Source organism: Onychomys torridus, chromosome 1, assembly GCF_903995425.1.
Source record: "Onychomys torridus chromosome 1, mOncTor1.1, whole genome shotgun sequence".
Lineage (NCBI taxonomy): Eukaryota > Metazoa > Chordata > Mammalia > Rodentia > Cricetidae > Onychomys > Onychomys torridus.
Genome location: NC_050443.1, coordinates 44,850,238 through 44,873,403, shown reverse-complemented (window position 1 = coordinate 44,873,403; position 23,166 = coordinate 44,850,238). Strand labels below are relative to the sequence as shown.

The 23,166-nt window shown below is 49.9% G+C and overlaps 1 protein-coding gene across 5 annotated transcripts in view; it reads right to left on the bottom strand.

Moving 5' to 3' along the window:
- Positions 1-8,456, bottom strand: part of Apba2 (amyloid beta precursor protein binding family A member 2) — a 228,069-nt gene extending 219,613 nt beyond the window's left edge. For all 5 annotated transcript variants that reach the window (XM_036184669.1, XM_036184678.1, XM_036184652.1 and 2 more), the window contains exon 1: positions 8,274-8,456. The gene's annotated coding sequence lies outside the window, so the exon portion shown is untranslated. The remainder of the gene's footprint in view (positions 1-8,273) is intronic.
- Between the last annotated feature and the right edge of the window lie 14,710 nt (positions 8,457-23,166).

The following is a 23,166-nucleotide window of genomic DNA, read 5'->3' as shown; positions in this document are numbered from 1 at the left end:
TTGGACCTAAAACTAGGACTGAGCTCTGGTACCATGAAACACTCTCCAGCAACCTCACCACACCCAATCCATCCCATGCCAACGTCACCTGGCTCTAAATAGGGAACAGGAAAGACAGACTCAGCAAGTACTCAGCAAATGTCCATTGGATGGATGGGCGTGGATGGATGGATGGATGGACGGACGGACAGACGGACGGACGGACGGACGGATGGATGGATGGATGGAGCCCTCAGCAAAGGGACTTAGGGGCAACTAAAGTAAAGCATTTGACTCCTCAACTGACTCCTCAATTTGAGCATTGACAAGTCCCTGTATATCCAGTCAGTAAATGATAATGGCTAGGTCAGGGGCTAACTTTTAAATGCCCAGAAACCTCCTTCTCTCTCACTTCCTTTACTAAATAAATATGGCATATGATGGGTAAAGCAAATGACATATACAGGGACTAAAGGCATGGTTTCACAAAACATGGAGGCAAGAAACATTGCCAGTCCAGGCCCTCTCAAAACAGCCCTCCACATGGGATCAATGTAAGCTGGGGGGACCCTGCCCTGGAGAACAGCAACTCAAGTGTAGCAGCCCCCACCATGGCAGCTGATTAGGCAAAGGTCTGCCTGCGATCAAGAAGAAAATCAGTTCTTGATAGAAATGGAATTAATTTCAAAGCTAAAATCTGCTAATTCCCAAGAGTAAATCAAGACTGGTAGTTTCCAACCCAAAACATCACAAAAACAGGGCCCCAGAACCAATGGCAGCCCCCCTCCCCCCAACACACATACACAAGCTGTAGTGCCCTGGCACTCAAAGAACAAAAATGTTCCCAGGGGAATCTTTACCACAAAGTGAGGCATCTAGCAGAGATGTGGGATAAGAAAATTGACCATACTCAGTGCCATTCCCTGGAGAAACAGATGTCAAGACAGACTTACTCCTGCCTCTGGGGCTCAAGATCTATTTAGGACCAACAGCCAGAATCAGCCCACCCATCCGTTAATCAAACAGCAGCTATCACGGCCACCAGTCAGAACCAGAACCAGAACCAGCTACGGGGCACAAGGTGGCACCAGTTATCAGAGACTTGGCAGGTAGGTTAGAGATAACACACACATGTGCACACTCCTGTTCATGCACACACCCTGCCTATGACCACACTGACTGAGGAATGTGTGCATACATCCAGATTGGACACAGGTGCACACACCTGTACATTCACACCTGACCCATGACCACACTGACTGAGGAATGTGTGCATACATCCAGATTGGACACAGGTGCACACATCTGAACATGCATACCCAACCTATGACCACACTGACTGAGGAATGTGTACATACATCCAGATGGCACACATGTGCACATACCTGTACATTCACACCTGACCCATGACCACACTGACTGAGTAGTGTTTGCATACATCCAGATTGCACACATGTGCACACACATGTACATGCACAGCCGACTTATGACCAACACAGGTGCACACACCTGAACATGCACACCTGACCTATGACCACACTGACTGGGGAGTGTGTGCATACATCCAGATTGCACACAGGTGCACACAGCTGTACGTGCACAGCCGGCCTATGACCATACTGACTGAGGAATGTGTGCATGCATCCAGATGGCACACAGGTGCACACACCTGAACATGCACACCCGACCTATGACCACACTGACTGAGGATGTGTGCGTGCATCCATATTCTACTTCCTCATCATCATCACTCTCTGGCCAGTGAGGACAGTGGTGCAGGTGTGTCTGCCCCTCTCAGGACAAGCCTAGTCACACTGGAGCGAAGACAGCCTACAGCTGCTAAAGGCTAAGCCCACGTTCCTGAGTTTCCGACTCCTCACACATGTCTCACTCTGCTCCACCCTACCCATGACAGCTGTCAGCAGCTCTGGATAATATGGACAGATGTTCCAGCACATGGCTCACTTACTACACCAAAAGACCTAAAAACATAAACTGTGTTTTATGTGAACAATGCACACACTTGCTATCAGAGAGACCTGAGAAATCCATCATCCCTAAATGCATGCACTCACTCAATTGATGGTTCTCCTGTTTGGGAAACAATGGATTCCTCAAGAAAATTGCTAATCAAACCAACTGGGGAAAACCATAAACTATATATATATTTTTAAATTAACAACGCACACAACAGTTCAGAGTCATTCATATTTAGTGCTCCCTTGCTGGGAATCAATTTCAGGAATATAAAACCAAACAAATGAAACAAAAATAAAGCATATGCACACATAAACACACATATATATATGTACTCACATCAACTGGGAATTCTAAAGGCCGGCATCACTCTCCCAGCTGCCATTTACTAATTTGGGTTTGTACAGAAGTGACTGAATGCTTCCAGACCAAGCACGTCTCTCTCCCATTGATTCTAGAGACCAGAAATGCTAAGAACCCATGTTTACTTCAAGTGGAAAGTGGAAAACACCCAGGGCCCCAGCAATGGCAGCTATTCTGAATGGCCCCCAGCCCTCTGCCTAATCCCTGTGGCACTTGACTCCCCAGCCATCAGGAAACAGATTGTCCAAGCACACACTGCAAACTAACCTTGTGTGCATTGGGGGTGGAGGATCCCGAGTCCTAGTTGGGCTCACCCAGTTTATAAATACATACATACCCCAGGAAATGATCCCAAAAAAAAACACCTGGAGGGAGATGTGCCTACACTCCCCCCAACCAAGCCCTCAGGCCAATCCAAACTTCCTGGTCCTCAGCCTCTCACCTGCAGAGTCAGACAGCACCAGCTACTTCCAGTGAGAAGGAAAAGCATAGAAAACAGCAAGCACAGCAAACCAGAGCTCAGCACACAGAGCAGTCTTATGTGGACTCACTTCTGCTGGTTTCCCCATCAAACTACCTTCAGATGCTGGGGTGCTTCCGCTTCCAGAAAACACTTCTGGAGTCAGTCAGTGTGGGAATCTCAACTACATACTTTTATCTCTCTTGTTTGATCTTTCAATCACAAAGCAACAGTTGTACCTGACTTTGGAATGTACTGCAGAGTTTAGGAAGCCTCTATGCTAGGTTGTCTTAGTGGACTACCACTGAAACTCACAAACCTCACCTCCCAAGCAAAACAGAAAATGCCCCAATGGGCCTGAAGCCACCCCGGCACCCCATGAAGCCGTGGCTATCATAACAGAATCTTGCATCAATTCAATATTGGCTTGCATTCATGCCTCAGAACAACTTTAGACATTGTAAGAAACGAGTTGCACACAACCCCAGGGACAGAGGTACAGCCAGGCTGGAGTCAAGTTCTTGTCATGCTAGATCTCATCCTCTCTTGCAGGAAATCAGGGCAGCTCTTGCTACCAGGCCAGAACACGGGCCGTGGAGTTAGGCAAGAGAAGGTTTCCATCAGCAAGAACTGTCCACAATAGACAGGCAAGAACTGAGCGCCCTTGAGACACTGGGTCTGATGTGAGGTATGAGACGGGTTTGGAAACATTCAGTAGGGCAGGGGACATCCAAAAGATGGCTCAAAATGTCAGGGTGTTTGCCACTAAGCAACCTGATTAATATACTCAGGTAGAAAGAAAGACCTTCCCAAGGAGTCCTCTAGCCTCAATACATGTGCATAGGTATGTGCTCCTGCACACACAGGTACATACACACGTACACACACACACACACACACACACACACACACACACACAGACACACACACACACACACACACACACACACACACACACACACACACATGTATTAAAATGTAATGAAGGGTGACAGGGAACCAAATAAAGTATTAGAGAAAAAAGAAAAAGGAAAGAAATATCCAGATGGAGGAGAGGAACCTCTGGTAGCTGGGCCTGCCTGACTGAATACAATCTAAGCCAATAAAAATTCAAAAGGCCCTTCAGTGGGAAACCAGAAGGTCCATTCTTTGGGCTGAATCAGCCTCACCTCCACAGCCCCTTCTGGTCTCCACAAAAAAAGGGGGGGGCTTGCACATTGCAGTACTATAGCTCTGTCCTGCCTGTCACTGACCTCAAGTTTCTGCCCTAGGTTTCAGGATCCAAGCATGAAGATGTCTTGGTTCCAGCCCTAGTTATAGGGAGAGGCAAAGATAATGATGCCTCTGGGGTTCAGTCATCGACATTCATGCCAGGATAGCACTGAGGATCTACTGAGTGCAAGGCACAATTCTAGATGCTAGGGATACGGAAGTGAACAGTCTTTACATTTAAGTGTAAGAGACAGACAATAAACAATGAGCAGTGTGTGTGTGTGTGTGTGTGTGTGTGTGTGTGTTGTGTGAGGGGGTGCTGGGTATAAGGTGCTAAGAAGAAACACAAAGCTGCATTAACAATGGAGAAGTGATGCCAATGTATGGAGGGTGGTCAGGGAGCTGGTATATGAACAGACAATGGAATAAATAATGGAGCAAGACAGGCAGGCATCTGAGAGAGCCAGAAAGCTGATGTGAATGCCTAAAGGCATGAGTAAGCCCAACAACTTGAGGTCAAGGGATAAGAGAGGAAATCATTAGCTGAAACCATCAAGGATGGATACTGTGACAGGGTGGGTGGTCAAAAACAAAGGCAAATTAGGTAAGGGCTGTCTGCCGGGACCCTGGGCAGCCTTGAGGGATCACACTTAGGGAGAGAGAACTATGGAAATCAGGTCAAGAATGTAGGTGTGGGGTAGGCAATAGGGAGTCACTAACTACTTAGGAAAGTGAGACAGACTATCATTGCCCCATCTGACCAAAGGCCAGTCTCAAAGTCCAACCCTAGGTAACCCCAGGGCCAGCACACAAAGATAACCAGGGCCAGTAAGCCATCTCAGTGAGTAGAGGCACAGGCTACCAAATCTGATGAGCTGAGTTCAATCCCCAGAGCCCATATGGTAGAAGGAGAGAATCAACTCCCATAGATTGTTGTCCTCTGACCTGTTAGTATATGTGTGTGCACGTGTGTACACACACATGCACACATGCGCGTGCACAGACACACACATAAAAAACTGTTTAAAAAAAGTGGGGGGGGGGCAAGCCAACCTGCACAGATGGGGTTGCCCAACTGCAGTGCCCACCAATGGGTGAAGTTTCACAGAGTCTGACAGTATGACCTTGAGGGTGTTGCCCTCTTTGGGCTCCCTTGAAGGTCTGGACAGGGACAGAGTGAGGACCAGCTGCAGGAGAGTCGAGAAGCCAGTGCCCATGATGCTGACTCAGCCTGTGCCAGCAGGCTGCTTGGAGACTCCTGCTGGCCCTAGCCCAGCTGGTGGGGGAGGCACAGGAGAGGAGAAGTTGGAGGAGAGATCCTCTTTCAGAGCTGTCACCCAGTAATCATCCTCCAAGGGAATGAGTAAGCACCCTTCTGGCCCCTGCCCTGTGGGCCATCATGTCAAGTGTAACTTATGTCAGGAATGCCTACCTGCCAACCAGCAGCCACACTCCCCACCAGCGACTTACATGTCTCTCGTCCTCATGGCCACCAGCAAGACAAGGAAATGGGAACAGGAAAAGAGGGCACATGGCCCAGGCTGTCACCGTACCTAGGGCACAGACTGCAGGGCAGGGTATGCAGGTGTGTGCCATTTGCTCTGGAAGGGCCTCCAGGCCAGCGAGGGCTGCCTGTAACCTCCACACCCATATGTTCCTAGGATCGGAAAGAACACAGTGGTGTCTTGGGAGACCCTTACCTGTTGAGCCACATATTCAGAGCAGAGATAAGAGAAGATTGTGGATGATAAATTGAGGGCTACAGGATTCCTCTGTGTCTAGGTACTACCGCATTCTACCCCTCCAACAGGCCTCAGTGACTACTGCCCAACCTCTAACAAAGCCCTGGTTGATGCCAACTTCACTATCAAATGTGTTTTGCCTCTGAGTTCCTCAGTTTTGTCTAGGAAAAGTCAAGGTGTTTTAGCGCTCCCTCTCAGCCTCCAGGGGTGTGATTGGTGTCTTTTACAATTATCTTTTATTTTTATCCAGCATTTCTTAGCTCAGTTGGCAAATTGGATATTTATGCACCTCCATTTCACAAACCATCCCCACCAATTATTACTGTGAAACTAATATTTTATTCAATAATTTTAAAAAAAAACCCATAGGGGTGTACTTCAGAACTATTGTAGGGATGGTAATGCAAACTAGTTCACAAGCTACCACTGAGGCCTGGGGTTGCCTCCCAAGGGCAAGAGGAGACAACCAAAAGCTAACGGTCCTCGATGGCAGCTCCTTCCAGCAAGAAACGACTCTGGCTCACACCTGCTTACAACTGCTTCAATGGAGTCCAGTACCCTAGACATGGAAATGCAGCCGTGGGGTGAGGCTGCCTGCTCTCTACCACCACAGAGATGAGAAGAGCCTGGGGGTGGCCCACTGCTACACCCAGAGACTTGCCCAAGGGTAAGCAGACTAGGGTTGGTGGTGTTGAGAGGAAGGCTGTTAGAACCTCCAGCTCACAGCCAGCGCCAGTTACCCACTAATGCCTTCCACACTGCTCAGAGTCCCTGCACATTCCAAGTCTGCATCACTCCCTCCCTCTGCCCTGGAGTTCCGAAGCTCAGGAGACCCTCTGCAGCCCGCTATGACCACTCAGCAATCAGAGTGCAGGACAACCGGCCTCCAGGCTGTTGCTGACCAGGAAAACCTCTGCCTCACCTCACTGGAGGGACCCTGACCCAAAGGGAAAATTGCCCATTGGCTCTTGGCACCTGCAGATCTGTGTGCTTCAGAAAAAGTTGTTCCTTCGGACCCTTAAAGCTTGCAGGTCTTTGTTTCTGAAATCACTGTCCTTTCTCAAAGGGTAAGCAATACCCATGGGGGGGGGGGGGTCATGGGGCTTAAGAGACCAGGGACGAACCAGCCTAGGGATGAAAGACCAAGAACAATACGCCAGGTTTAAGAACTTCACCCTGCACAAGGCCAGGGTGAACTGGATACATTTAAATTCGGATTTAAGTCTGGCCTCTGTCAAGTCCCATACACATAGATAGCAAAGAATTTAAAGTCCTCCGAAAGTAAAGTCTGAGACTAGCAGGCTCCGTCTAAGGCACCTTATAGCCAAGGCAGGCCCTTGCACAGCTCCATTGATACCTACTTCTATCCCTACCGGACTCAGGGGAAGTTCACCCACGGCTTTGGCATATAAAGGCCTGCTGCCCATACTGCCCAGAGTAAAAACAAGGTTTGGAGAACCTGGGATCAATGTTTGTCTTCATCCTCTATGCCCAAGTCCCCTTGCCAAGCTCTGCCTGCCAACAGGAAGTAGCCAGGCCGAGGGGCATGTCCCCACCGCACCCCCAGAGAATACCGGGCGTGGAATTTTTAACTGAGTTTCTCCCCCCCGGGCCTCATTATAAAGGGAAAAGGGGGGTGGGGTACAGATCAATGATCGGTTGCCTGGAAGCGGAGTTGCCACCCAGCATTGGGACTTAGTATCAGTACCAAGCAGCTCCCCCCACCCAGAACGGACTAGCGGCCGGGCCAGTATAGGGGGACCCAAGCAAGTGACCAGTTTCTCTGGCTGCGCCAGGTAGCCCCTCGCCGCGGCACAGCCAGCCCCTGATGACCGAGCCTCCAGCTGGTCCCTGCCGCGCCCGGCCGCTGGTCAGTGACGGGGAGGGTCCGGCGGGTCCGTAGAGTGAGGGGCGCTGGTCCGCAGCACCCCCAGGTCCCAGCGGCGGCCCGCCTTGTCGACGATGCCCCTCTGCCAGTCCAGAGCCCTACAGGGTCCGAAAGGGAGCGCTGGGACTACAGCATCCGAGCCCCCCACTGCGCCCCGGCCCCCCCCCCTCTACGCGGAACCGGGCATCCAAGGCTGCCGCCGCGAATACTCAGGCGCCCCGGGCCCCGCTTACCTGCTGCCGCGATGCGCCACCACCCCCGACTGGGTCGGCGAGGCCGAGAGCGGGGCGCCGCCGCAGCTCTTTGTGAGCCCGCGCCGAGCCGCACACCGAGACTGCTAATGAGCCCGGGAAGCTGGATAGCGGCGGGCGCGCCCCGGACGCCGCGCACGGCACGCAGGGCCGCCTCTGCCGGGTGCACGCGGCGCGGCCCGGGAGCACCCGCACCCACACCGCCCTCGCCGCCGCCACACCGGCCGCCCCCCTACTCCTCCCGCGCTCCGCCACCCCGGGACGGAAACGCTTTCCGGAGAGACCCCCGAGATTCAAGGGATTTAAGACCGCGCGGGCACGCAGAGCGCAGACAAAGATGCTCCGGCCCCGGGCGCGGCGCCTCCGCGGGGGACAGCGGCGGGGCCGGCAGACGAGCCCACCTGGGACCTGGGTCCTCGGGACACGGGCTGGGGCCGGCTCCACGAGTCGCGGTGGAGCCCTAAGGAGCACACAGATTCCTGAGAGTGCGCTGGGACCCGCCGGTTGGGAAGCCTTAGAAGTCTGGTCCCTGGCGGGCAGAACAGGTGAAGGCGATGCTGCCGGTGCCCGCACCCTGCCCCTGACGCCGCGCTGCCCCCTGGCGGGCTTCGGAGAGCGTGCGGCGCTGAGGGGCTGCAGTGACCGCGCCCTGCTCTGCCAGCTCCACTCTATGAGGAGCCCAGGAGTCCCCAGAGGATCATAGCCTCAGAAAGCCTTTCTTGAGGGGAGAAGCCTCGTCCTGCTTCCCCACCATCGATTCCCCCAGGCCTTCTCACCGGGTCCCTGGTGACCACCGACTCTCTGATACCTATGTTGTCTAGGCTGTCCGGAATGGAGAGGCCCCCTAACCTCTAATAGTCCCACAGAGAACCAGCTACCAGACCCTCCGTGTAAGCAAGCCTCTTGAAGTCCTTGAAGGTTAGGTAGATGCTGGTGTCACCTTTGACCTTTCACTCCGTCCTATGCACTTGTGGCAACCCGCAGGCCTAAGGCATACCGGGTTGCCTGTTTAAGGGACAGGCGCTCCCCTATCTCACTTGAGATCTCAATGCTCTCTTTTTTGTGGTGGATTGGGATGAAGGCTGGGTGCCACAAAAATCAGAGTGTCGAAGAAGGAAGAAGGGCTGGGTGGTGTGTGGAGAACTCTTCTTGATATCCACAGTGCCAGAAGAGACCCTGAGTAGGGCCAGGAGAAAAGCTTGAGTGTGGGGACAGATCTAGTAAGGACTTCCTGCAGCTGTGGCCTGTCTGCCTCTCTCCCCTGCTCCCTTCATCTCCTCTTGCCCGGCCAGTCACAGCAGAGCAGCTTCTGTGGCCAGGAACCAAACTGGTCAACTAACTCCACCCTAGACCCGCTCTCCCTCTTCCTAGAGATGAGCATTTTTTACTGATTATTTTCTTTTTTTAACTTTTTTATTATTATTATATTTGTGTTTTAATTTTACACATCAGCCATGGGTTCCCCTGTCCTCTTCCCTCCCGTCCCCACCTCCACCTTCCTCCCCATCCCCTCTTCTCTATTCCCATCTCCTCCAGGGCCAAGACTCCCCTGGGGATTCATTTAAATCTGGTGGATTCAGTACAGGGAGGTCCAGTCCCCTCCTTCCAGGCTGAGCAAAGTGTCCTTGTGTAAGCCCCAGGTTCCAAAACAGCCAGCTCATGCACTAAGGACAGGTCCCAGTCCCACAGCCTGGGTGCCTCCCAAACAGTTCAAGCTATTCAATTGTCTCACTTATCCAGAGGGCCTGATCCAGCTGGGGGCTCCACAGCCTTTGGTTCATAATTCATGTGCTTCCATTCGTTTGGCTATTTGTCCCAAACGAATGATTATTTTCTATCACCTTAAAAATTCTGACAGAAGTTCAGCCCGAGCTTTTCTCTAAATACAAATGGTTCCACAGTGTTGAATGTTAAGTGTGAGGTCCGGGGGTGTCCATATGCTTTGCAGTGCACGGGACATGGTGCACACACTAGGCAAGCACTCTACCGGAGCTATGTCCTCATACCCTTGTTTTCTTGAGATAGTTTCTTGCCATGTAGCTCAGGCTGCCTTTTAACTCACTGCCCTTTCTCGGCCTGCTAAATGCTAGGACTACAAGTGTATGATGTCTCCCTTGGCAATCTTGCTTGGCACTAAGGTAACCAAGCTTCATAGGAAATTAGACACCTATGCTTAAAGATCCATACTCAGCACCCACTATACCCTGTGTCTGGGTAGTTGAGACCGTGCCCCTCCGGAACTGCCTTAGAGCTCTTTCCAGACTCACAAATGGTAGTCAGGAGCAACAGTGTCTGGCGTCCATAGAATCAAATATCCAGGCCCACACCCAGCCTCACTCTAGAGAGACTGGGTCAGCCCTGCTCTTCAAAGCCACCTTAAAGAATGGAGTGGAGGATGTACTAAGCTTGCTACAAAAGTGAAAACTCCTGCTTGGAAATCAGCTCCATAAGCAAAGAAAACCATAAAAAAAAAATGTTTGCAAATCAATCATAGTTAATTTCACTAATACATACATAATATTGAGAAGTGCTTTTAAAGAAATGTTGACTGAATTAAAGATCAAATGGGCAGTTCTCAGGAAAGGATATACAAGTGACTTTTATCTCTTTTAACACTTGTATCACATTTTGGGGTGCGTATGTGTGTGTGTGTCATGGTGTATGTGTCGAGGTCATAGGGCAGCTTTCAGCAGTTGGTTCTCCCCTTCCACCATGTGGTCCCAGGGATTGAACTGAGGTCGTCAGTCTTGGCTGCAGGCTCCTCTTAACTGCTGAGCCATCCCACCAGTCTACAAACAATTTTCAACACATGTGGAGCTGGGAGTGTGTCTCCACAATGGAACATGTGCATCCCTCCCCAGCATCACAAAAGAAAGGAAAGCAAACTAAAGCCACACTCAGCTGGCATTGTTTTTACCTGTCAGAGACTCCGGTGACAACAGCACACTATGTCCCAGAAGTCAAGGGGGAACTGGCAGTCTCCCTCACTGCCCAGGAATATAAACTGTAGGATGCCTACAGAAGAAAATTCAGCCACTCCTATTAGAATGGCACCTGCCTATTACTTTACATCAGTCAGCTTTCTCTAACAAACCTGCCATGAGGGCTTCTTAAAGGGGAAGCTCATTTAGGCCCTGACACAGTTGACCTCTGGTGACACAGGGCATCATGGCAGGGAGTGCATTGCAGAAGAAGTTGCTGGGGTGGGGGTGGGGGGACCACTTACAGTCCCTTTTGAAGGACACACTTCCAATGACCTAACTTCCTCCCTCTGGACCTCACCTCCTAACAGTGCCAGACTGTGGACCATGCATTTAACACACGGGCCTTTGGGAGATAGTCATCTAAACTGTTCAAGCTCTTTAACATAATTCCAGCTCCGGCCTGTCGAAGGGTTCTTGGGAAGGTCCTGGGTCAATACCTAGTCACCCAGACTTTTATTCTAATGGGCTTTTTATACACTACCAAGGAGAGAGGCAAAAGACCTCCCCCTTTCAAGATCAAAGCACAATGTACAGCCAAGTGCAGACCCTTAAACACACCTGGTAACCACACCCCTGGCCAAATCATTCTATTATGCAGCTCTGCTGGGTAAGGCAAGCTCAGAGTCTCTGACCTTGAGTAAGGCCTTACAATGGAGCTTCTGTGGGCTCCCACATGTGTGCATTTCTACAGGAATAGCATACATGTGCAAAGGGGCTGGAAGCATGGTCACTGTAAAGTAAGGGACTATCCGCAGCCTTATTGTTCGTGAATGAGGGACAGTTATGCACACTGGGCATATCCCAGCCCTGCAATTGCATGCAGTCCGGAGAAGGAAGTAGAGTCCCATAGCACAGTCTCTGTAACATAGTGGTAAGTGAAAGGACAAGGAACAGAGATGGGTGTCCATGTCCATGATTAAAGGGAAAGGAAGCAGTACACCTGTAACCTCAGCACTTGGGAGGCTGAGGCAGGAGGATTGAGTTCAAGACCACACTGGAGTACACAGGAAGACAGATGTAAAAGGGAGAAGAGGATAAAGGTTGACTCAGAAGATGCCTTCATGCAACTGTAAGCCTCTCCCAGAAGACCACAAGAAACTAATAAGATGCTGGTCATCCATGGATAGAAATAAGTAGCCAAACAGGATTAACAGAAAAAGTTTTCATCGTCTACTCTTTTTGCTTTTGAAATATTGCACATTATCCATCTCTGGCTGTTTTATTTTTTTAATTATTCATAGCTTCAGGGCTAGATCCTTTGGAGGATGAAAGACCTATGGCATCCCAGCACAAAAAAAAAAAAAAAAAAAAAAAAAATGATGTTGCTTATCTGGCTAGGAGAAGTAGAAGATCTATGGAAAGAGACCAGGTCCCAAGTCCCCTCCAGGGCACTTCCTCAATTACATGAAGACCTTCCACTAGGCATTGACCCCCAAAGGTTCCATCAATTCTCACTAGTGCCAAGCAGGAGACCAGGTGTCAGCATGGCCTTTGAGGGACACCTGAAATCTCTGGTCCCTTCTCTGGGGAGAGGAATCAAAGTAGGTACCCTGTGTATTTGGATCACGTGGCTATGTTACCTACTGCCACTTAATGGCTGTATTCATGAATTGCAGGCCTGTTGCCAGTGCGTGCAGGGCAGGAGTTGGTGACCAGGTCAGATTTCCTGCAAGGCATTGTGAAACTGCAGCCAGATTACTCAGCTCTTACCATGGCTTATTTCTTAAAATAACACATGCCTTTCTTGTATCGGGAAGAATATAGACATTTTGAGTTATATACTAGGGAGGATGCATCCTTAATAACTTCCATGCAACAGAAAAATTGCCTTTCATTCCTGTGCTGAATATATAAATAGATGCATCTGATTGACAAAGACAAGTCTTTGTTCTGTGGAATGGGCAGACCATCTCCCCTACCCCAGAGTTACTGCTTGGCAGAAGCCTCTCTGGGTCTCGCCTCTCTTAATGCCAAGCACTTGGGTCCCCCTTCTTTACACCACCCTTCATCCTCATACAGTCTGAAGAATCATGATCCAGCAGCCAGACCTAGATCTGTCTTAACTAATACAGTATGTGTGGCAAGGCCTTGGGCAAATCACCCAGAGCCTGGACGGCCATTTCCTCCTCTGTTCTCTTTCTAGGGAGACTGACTTCAAAAACCCCTAGTATCCAGGATGTCCAAGGACAAATGTATCCTCAACCATATCTTGATGCTCTTACTGTCAGGATTTAGGTGAGTGAGGACATTAGCCTCCAGAGCACACTCTAAAGAATTCTTCCACAGCCCACGGCTTTGTATTGGAAGAGAGAGACGGGGTGTGGAAATGTCTTTGGTGACCACGGAAGCAAAGTACCTCCCTAAAAAGTAAATACTACTGATTTCTTGGCTGAGGGTAAGATGTAGACTGTGAAAAGAAAAAAAATCAAGGCTTTTTAGCAACAAAGGAATCATCATAAACCACAGAAGCCTCTGATTCCCATCCCTCCAAATCCTGGCCTCTGGAGCCACAGTGGATAGACTGAAGGGTAAGGTACCTGAGGAGAGGGGTGAATATGCCCTTGCTGCGGGGCAGAGCCTCTAAGGAAGGAGAAGCTGACGTGAAGAAGTTACCAACTGAGTCTGGTCAAGGTGGGTGGAAAATCACCACAGTGCAGTCCTTTGCTCTCTGGTGGCGAGAACAGAGAGCAGGTCACAGAGAAAAGGTGTGGCTCTCGGTAGCGTCTCTAGTAGAGATGACAGATAGTACAAACAGCAGAGTCACTGTAATACACAGCTGCTGTCCATGTTCACAGGTTTCACATCTGTGATCTAAGCAAGAATTGAAAATATTTGGAAAGGCCAGTCTGGGGATTTAGCCCACTAGTAGACTGCTTGGCTAGTATGGGCAAGGTTCTGGGTTTGATTTTCAGCACCACAGACATAAGGGCAGAGTGAGGGGTGGATTAGCTTGAAACAAACTGTATCTGTCCTGAACTCATATTGATTTTTTCTAGTCCTTATTCCTTAAACAATGCAGTGTTAAACTATTTTACAGCATTTTCATGATATTAGGTCTGACAAGCTGGCTGGGCATGAAGTAAGGTCTACAGAAAAGTGTGTGTAGGTTCTGTGCAAGTATTGTGCCCTTTCTTTACAGAACTTAAGCATCAGCTGGGCAGTGGTGGCATACGCCTTTAATACCACCACTTGGGAGGCAGAGACAGGTGGATCTCAGTGAGTTTGAGGCCAGCCTGGTCTACCAAGTCGTTCCAGGACAGCCAAGAGAAATAGTCTACAGATCTTGGCATCTTCAAGGGGTCCTGAGTCCACCTCTTGTCCTTTGTGAATGCTGGATACTGAAGAGTGACTGTAATTACACAAGGCACTTCAGCATACCTGTGTAAAAAAGGGCTTGAGCTGTACCAGCACAAACATGTGTCTTGCTAATGGAGAGGAGATGTGAGTCAGGCCAAAGAAAGAATGTTGGAGCCACAGAAGGTGAGTTTCAAAGGGGACCAGGACAATCCAAATCAAAGGCTTCACAAGGCTGGTTGTGCACAGCAACTCAGAGGAAGGAGCATCTCCCCAAGACCCCAAATGCAGCCTGAGAGCTCCAGGTGACTCTGTTTTGGGTACCTGAGATGAGGACTCATCTGCACCTACAGAGATGTGTTGGAAAGGCCAAAGATGGGCTGCACACCAAGAGAGAGCCCCACACATGGGAGAGCATCTGGAGTGGCTACAGGCAAAGCCTTGCACCCATGCAGATCCCAGAGCTGAGCAGAGGTACCTGGGAGACTTGGCCACAGGAGAACCAGGAGAATTCACCTTCAAGGCTATCTGTGGGCATGGAGAAACTGGCCATTCAAAGTCTGCAGGCCCCTGTCCCATGCTCACTGGGGCATCCTAGCCCTGAACAATTTCAACCAGGATAGAGAAGCCTCCTGCTGGCCACCAGGTTGCACTTCTATGATGCTCAGGAGAAGGGGAGTAAGTGGCCCTTGTGACTCATAACCAAAATTGAAGCAGGCAGTGAGGCAACACCCTCTGCTCTTCTTGAGCCATGGGCATTGCACTACTGGGTGTTTTTGCTCAAGACAGGTTGCCCTTCTGGTGAGGGCTACTGAGATGTTCCCTTAGGACCCACCATCCTTATCCTCTGCCCCCTGGATTGGGATCTGGGTTTGCCCCTCCTGTGTCATAGGGATGAGCACATGAGCTGCATCACAACAACCCACGTATTCCTTCCCTTCTCTGGGTCTAAGCTTGGTCATGTGATCCAGGTCACTCCTGTCAGACTCCATATGGTCTAGTCTTGGTCTCCCTCAACTGAGATGGTACTCAGTAGGGATGATGCGAGCTTCCAGGAACAACTGCTGGAACTGTTGTCAGAGCAACGGCAAATGGAAACAGAGGATGAACAGATAATGAGCCACGGTGTTATCACTGTGGGCTCTGGATCCAACCATGCCCAATCTCCCTGCCTCTAGACTTTTCAGCAGTATGGGTCAGTTCTGCTTTCAAGGATACTCATGTAACCTTAGGAATCCTGGCTGATGGGGTGGAGGAGATGCTCAGTGAATAAAACACTTCCTGTGCCAACATGAAGACCTGAGTTTGATTCCCCAGAAGCCATGTGAGAACAGCTGAGTTCAGTGGTATGCAGGAGAACATACAGCAGCTCCATCACTGGGGAGACAGGAGGATCCCTGGAGCTTGCCCATCAGTGAGCTCCAGGTTCATTGAAGGACCCTACCTCAAAAGGAAGATGGAGACGTGATAGAAGACACGTGACACCAGACTCTGGTCTAAACACAGAGGTAGAGACAGAGGCAGAGACCAGCTAATACAATGAGAACCTGATGGCTGTTTATTGTTCCTTGTGGTTCCCAGTACCAACACGTACTAGGGAGCCCCAGAATCATGAGGTCCCAAGAACAGCAACATTTGTTGTCCTGGGTCCTAGGTCAGCTTTAGAAGCATTCTAGGGCAGTGTGTCCTAAGGCGAGGGCACCGTGTCCAAGAGGAAATAAAAGCATGATGTACCTGTGTGGCAACAGTTCAGAGCTGCTTTGGGAGGCTGTGTGCACCAGGGCCCAATTTCTGCTAAAGCCAGGCCACAGTGTGGTACTCCAAGGAACATTCTGCTAATGGTTGCACTTGGTTCTGTGTGACCATCCACATGACCCAGGCATACAGGATGGCTCTATTGAGCGATACTCAGGGACTCAGAGATAACTACACAGTGTCGCTTTTCCATAGGGCAGGACCCTGAGCTTTGAGACCTCACCCAAAGCCCCAAGTTCATCTCCCCTTTCTTCCTGCTCTGCTGAAGTTGGTTTACCCATGAGTGACCACATTTTCCAGACTCCCCTCAGAACATGGAGGTCAAACTAGGATGTCAGTGGCTGTTTGGTATCAATTTTTTGAATGATCTGGCCAAGCCTAGAGGTGGGCTTGTCAAAGCTTACTGCTGGAATTTAGTGGGTTTGGTCCAGGTGACCTGCAGAGCACAGAAGATCTGTCTAGAGAATAAAGCATCTGCCTAAACCAAGAGGCCATAAGGCTTGACACTGACAACCCCTCCATGTCCCCTTTTAATGTGTTTGTTGTTCACTTATGTGGGGGGGGGGGTTGTACAAAGATATGAATGTGAACCACAAGTTGGGAGTGTCTGAGAATGAGGAAATCTGTTGCTGTATTTCCACAGTATAGTGGTGACAGAGCTGTGGCCAAAAACAGCCCCTGGATCCAGCCAGAGACACCATAGGAGGCTGCCTGTTCATCAGCGGACTACTCTGGGGGTAGATCTGGGTCAGCTATACTATACTCTGCTCTCTGACCATCCTTGAGAGAGGGTCTGGCCAGGAGCATCCTGAGCAGAGAGCAAATGTTCTCATTACAAGAAGGAGGAACTAAGTTGGGGTCCTTCTTTCTCAGCACCACCCCCAGAAAGATGACTCAAGACTCCACCTGGCTGTGGCTGGTGGGTCACAGTGTTGAGAAGCAAGCCAGCACCTGACCCCTGTATGAAGGGCAGAGAGCCAGCAGTTGACTCCCTGCTGAGGTAAGGGGTGCTGCCTTGTACCCCACGACTCTCACTGTTGTCTCTCCCTGCACCAATGGCCATGCTAGATTCCACTCACCCCCGTGGTCTGGCCACCTGTCTCAGACACATGCCAGTGTGCCTAGGAAGCTCCTAGTTTCCAGAGAAAGAGGTACCATTCCTAGCAGCTGGGGCACGTTCTCTTGGCTATAGTCCTTTGATGCATTCTCAGAGAAGCTTTGGTTAAGAGCCTCCAGGGCAGAAAGCCTACTCTTCCTGGTGCTCAGTTCCAGCATGGCCTGGCAGCTTCTGGTGCCTCTGCAGCCAGCCTTGCAGGCAGGGACCCCAGGCTGGCCTGAGAAGGTCAGTCATTGTCTGTCAGCAGCTTTCAGCCCTAAGCCGTGTGCAGTCCTAACAGGGGCCTTTGCTGGTGTCCTGGGGTCTCGTGCAGGACCCTCTCCCCAGTACGTCAAGAAGGCCCTCCACACACTGCCCATCTAAATAGGCTGGACCCGGGAAGCTCCGCTGCTTGCTTGTCCCAGCCTAAAACTTCCCTTTTCACTTCCGTTGAACCTGCAATCCTTTATTCACGTGTGTGGCTTTCAGCTTCCTGCACTCAGACAGGCTCGCCTGCTTGGATACAGAACATTCCCTGTGTGTTCTCAGTTCCTGCACAGTTCCTATGGTAGAGTAGACATCCAGGAAAGGTTTGCTGACTGAATGTGTGAACAGGTGAAATGAAGTATTTAAGAAGCAATTTCAAGGCCTCCCTAATACCCCAAATCTGTTTTATCTGCCTTCCTTGGGTGTACTCTTAGCCTCAACTATTAATCACCTATTAGAAGTATTCTTCTTATAAGGCCCTGTCATTACTTCACTAAGTTCATCCCTGAAGGGCACAATGGGGCTTCAGAGAAAACTGGCAGAGGGGAAAGAAACTGGGGAGCAATGGCTGGGAGAAATGTGGGTCCTGACCCAGACAGAGAGCTGCATGGCATGGCTTCACTTGACACTGAACAGTAGCTCCTCCCAGGCCTGGGTCTCTACCATAGAGACCCCAGATGATGGATGGGAATATTCAGAGGCAGCGCCCCTCGTGGTCTGGCTTACAGATGTGGAGACAGCAAGAACAGAGGGTGTGAAGTACACCAGCCCGCCCTAATTATGTTACAGGACCCTCAAGTCACCATGGGCAGGATGGGAAACAGCATCTGGCCAGGAGCGTCAGTGGAATGTAGAGTCTCCAGCTGCCTGAACTGGATGTAGCTCTAGGAGCCCACCTCTGAATGAATGACCTTTTCATGTGGAATGAGGATCAAAGGGTTTGGGGTTTTTTGTTCAGTCATTTGTTTTCAGTACTGGGGATTAAACCTAGCGCCTCACACCTCATGTAGGCTGCTCGGGTGCTCTTCCAGCAAGGTAGAGCTGTAGCCCTCTTTTTACACTTTTATTTTGAAATGTGCTGGTTAGTTTCTGTCAACCTGACACAAACATAAACACATCAGGGAAGAGGGAATCTCAATTGAGGTGTTACCTGTATTGGATTGGCCTGTGGGCGTGTCGGTGGGGGCATTTTCCTGATTAATGATTGAAGTGATGTGGCACTATGGGTGGTACCACCCCTAGGCACGTGATCCTAGGTTCTGTATGAAAGTAGGCTAAACAAACCACAGACAGCGAGCCAGCAAGCAGCACGTACACGCATGCGCGCGCGCACACATGCACACGCACACGCACACACACCCCAACCATGTTCTCTGCATCTGCAGCAGTTCCTGCCTCCAGGTTCCTGTCCTGCTTGAGTTCCTTCCTTGGTTCCCCTCAGTGACAGAGCGTGATGTGGAGCTATAAGCTGAAATACCCTTTCCTCCCCAAGTTGGTTTTGGTCACTATTTTTTTCCCAAGAGAAAGCAAATTAGAATGAGTGTCTCATGAAGTTGTCCATCCAGATCCTAAACTCACTGTACAGCCCAGGTGGGCCTTGAACTCAGTCTCCTCCTGAAGAGCTGGGCTCACCAACCTCGGCTACCATCCCTCACCAGGATCTAAGGTTTGATTTAATTTTGACGCTATTTTAGTCTCATACACAACTGAAGGGTTAGGTTGTACATTTAGGAGTTGAGATTTAGTGAGCAGAGTGTATGAAGATATATGCATAAATCTATTCGGCTTGGAGAATCCCAGGCCAGGCCATAACTCATCAACTTTAAAGCTTTGGAATGTTTCGCATGTTAACATCTGTTACTGGTTGGATTGTGTCTCCTCCTAAAGATGTTGAATGCCTCATCTCCCAACATTTGAGTATGGTCTTATTTGCAACTCATAAACAAGTTAAGCTGGTGGGGGGGGCGGTCCTACTATCAGGCCTTTGATGTCCTTAATCAAGAGAACATTGGACACAGAGACAGACCTGCCCGAAAATCAAGTGAAGAATGTGGGCATGCCAGACACACACACACAATCTATGAGGTTATAGGAACCCATCCAGGAAGCACATTCTTCCTCCAGCCTCAGCAGGAATCAGTCCCACTGACACGCTGACCATGGACCTCTAGCCTCCAAAACTATGAGACTACAGCTTCTGTCATTTAAGCACCCGTACCTGTGGTACAGCCAGCTGTCCACATCTGCAGGTCCCAAAACCGAAGGTCCCATATCTTCAGGGTCAACCAAACTCAAAGCAAAAATATTTGAAAAATAGTATTTATATTGAACATGCACAAACATCTCTCTCTCTCTCTCTCTCTCTCTCTCTCTCTCTCTCTCTCTCTGTTTGTTTTTCAAGACAGAGTTTCTCTACATAACCCTGGCTGTCCTAGAGTTTGCTCTGTAAACCAGGCTGGCCTCGAACTCACAGAGATCCACCTGCCCCTGCCTCCTGAATGCTATGATCAAAGGTGTACACCACCACCAGCCAGTTTATAGACATGTTTCTTTTTTAAAAAAAGACTTATTATTTTATGTGTATGAGCATTTTGCTCCATTTATGTCCATGTACCACATGAGTGCCTGGTGCCCACGGAGGGCATTGAATCCCCTAGAACTACAGTTACAGACAGTTGTCAGTCATTGTGTGGGTGCTGGGAGCTGAACCCCATTCCTCTGCAAGAGCAGCCAGTGCTCATCATCACTTAGCTGTCTCTCCAGTCCAGATGTCACCTCTTCTTGAAACCACAATGTACAGACATGTTTCTTGGCATTACTCAAATGATAATTTCCTCAGCTTTCACATTGTATCCGGTATTGTAAGTCATTTAGAGATGATTTAAAGTACACAGCAGCGTGTGTGTGTGTGTTGTGTCCAAATACTACTCAAGAGACTTGAGCATCCACATGTACATCTGAGCATCTGTTGGAGGGCCTGGAATCGGTATCCCCCAGACAGTGCAGGCAACCATACATTCCTACTGTAGCACTAGCAAAGGGTACATTTCTGGAATAGGGATGCAGGGGGCACACAGCAGCCTCCTGGTAGTACTTAGTGGGTCTCTCATGCACTGTCTACCAGCTTCATGAATAGGTGTCTTGCTTGCTTGTTGTTGTGATAAATACCTTGACCATAGCAACTTGAGGAATAAAGAGTTTATTTTGGCTTACCGCTACAGAGGTAGAGAGGACATGACAGCAGGGAGGGAACGCATAGCAGCCGAAGCAGGGAGGCTACATGGTCATGTGCCATCCATATGCAGGATGCAGAGACTGAACAGGAAGTGGGACTGGGGTGTAAAGTCTCAAGGCTCACCCCGCCCCCATTCACTTCCTCCAGTGAGGCTCCGCCTCCTCAGGGTTCCCCAGCCTTCCTCAGTAGCATCACCAGAGCCCATGGGAAACATTTCACACTCAAACTATAGCACCAGACTCTCCTCCCAAGCCTGTGCCTAGACTGTTAGAGCATTTGCCTTCATACCACCCAAGTCACTGAGCCTTCTCAAGCCCAGAACTGGAAGGGTATAAGAGGACACAGCTCCACCCCTGTCACCCTCACCCCTACCCTGCCCCACCCCGCCAAATCTCAAGCAGGTCTAGGAACTCTCTTACCTTGAGGTAGGACAGACACCCAGAGCTGCCTGATCCTCTGCAGTGCCCTATGGCACTGAGCCACAGCTAGGAAGTCACTAGATGTCATCCAGTTCAGCCTCTGCTGCTGCTCTGTCCTGCTGTCCCTCTGTCCCGTTGTCCCAGGCATGCTTCTTCAGGGAGGAGTTTCCTCAGGAGGCTTTGTTAGTTATTTAGGTGGCGCTCTTACCCCACGAGGAACACGTCCCGAACACGACAAATCCACAGAAGAGCTGTTTATTAATAGAGGATAGAGGATAGAGGTAACAGGCCTGTGTGAAGCACACATGTGAGTGAGGAGAGGAGAGAAGAGAAGAGGAGAGAGACCTGTGCAAAATGGCTCCGGCTTTTTAAAGAGTGGGCCACGCATGCGTACAGGACCGCATGTGGCTACTCCACACATACGCATAGATTACATGGCCGTGCGCTTTACACAACCATGTAAAGCCACGGAGTCCTAGCCACGTGAGATGTTCTGACCTGGAAATGGCTATTTTGAACCGGAAATAGTTAGGCAGTCGGCCGGGCAAGCCCAACCGTGTGGACATGTTGTGATTTCCTATAAGGCTTCACCTTGGCTCTGCTGGAGTACACCAGAATGCTCTCAGAACCACAGTATCCAAGCAGTTGAGGAGGCCAGCACTGAGGCTAGGATTCTGGAGGTAGACACCTGGTCAGGCGGGGGCAGAGGAGAGGCACCCTGAGACCTGTGATCCATGTCACACAGATCTGCCGCTTCTGAAGTCCCCACTGATGGAGAACAAGCCAGGTGGAAAGGAATTCCTGGATTGTGAGCATCTGCTGGATGAAGGGAGAAGAGGGGAAGTGATTCAGGTTGATTAATGACCAGTTGAGTCAAGTGACGGCATTGAAATAGACTCTCCCCTCCCTAAACCACAGAAGACCTAGCCCAGGACCTTAGAGGTGCCTGAATTCACAGCCTCAGCAGTAAGTACTGAGCCAGAGTCAGGTCCCTGATACGGAAGGGGTAGGCCCCACTCAGAAGATCCCTGAGTAAGGAAAAGAACTTCTCTCATGGGCAGAACTTCAGGCAATACAGCTGGTTTTTCGTTTGAAGAAGAGAATTGACTCAAAATTAGCTATTTATGTGAAGCAGCAAATGGCGTGGCTGCTTGATCATGGCCTAAGAAACAAGACTGGGTATTCTATGACATGGCCCCACACAGTAGATGGATCTGTGTGAGTGGGTATCACGTGAAAGGGTTTTGGTACTTCACATTGGTGCCCATCAGAGAGCACCCAGCACAGCGCTGGCACAAGACCCCAGGAGAGCAGGAGGGCTCATGTCATGCATGGCTACCAGTGTTTGTCCTCAGGAAGCTGAGGTAACAGACTGGGAAGGGTAAACATGGTGGGGAGAAGAAAGCTGTGTCTGCCAGCAAAGCTTGGGTTCCCACCAAGACTGACATCGTTACATGTATTCCCAGTGAATACAAATCTCCAGACTGAGGTTATTGGGGCTAGAGAGGTGGCTCAGCAGTTTAGCACACTGGCTGCTCTTGTAGAGGACCCAGGTTCAATTCCCAGCACCCAGGTGGTGGTTCAAAAACATCTGTAACTCCAGTTCTAGGGGATCTGGTACCCTCCAAAGACAGGCAAAATACTAGTACATATGAAATTTTAAAAGAATGATAATAATAAAAAAAATTAAAAACTGGAGTCTCTTGGTTGAGTGGGGAGTCTGGGTATCCCCAGGAAGATCTTGCAAGGCTGCCACAATTACATGCTATCATCGTCCCCCAGTTCTTCCTACAGACAGATGCCTTTGGCCCTTTATGGGGAACACATGTGCACTGGGGAAAGGGAAATGTCAAAACCTTTTAGAGACTTTCAGACATGGGCTCTGAAATAACATTAAGCCTAAGGACATTTTTTTTAGAAAATTCTTAGAACAATAGGTCACTGTGCTCAGTCACTGAGAAGGTCTATGATAGTCAGGTAGCATTTGGCCCAAGCCTGGATCTGAAGCTTTAACCTGTAGTCACTTCTCAGTTCTGAAGCATGTGGCAGAGACAGATCTTTAAAGCCCCTCACTCTCTGCATAGGCCTTCCTGGCTCATGGATCGAGGGTCAGCACAGTAGTGATGTAGTGTTTTTTAGTCAGGCAAGACCTTTCTTTCAAAGCCTAGTTGTACATGACCAAGTACCCAAGATGCCAGACCATTGAAGTTATAAAAATTGATCTAGGACAGTGGCTCCAAGTTC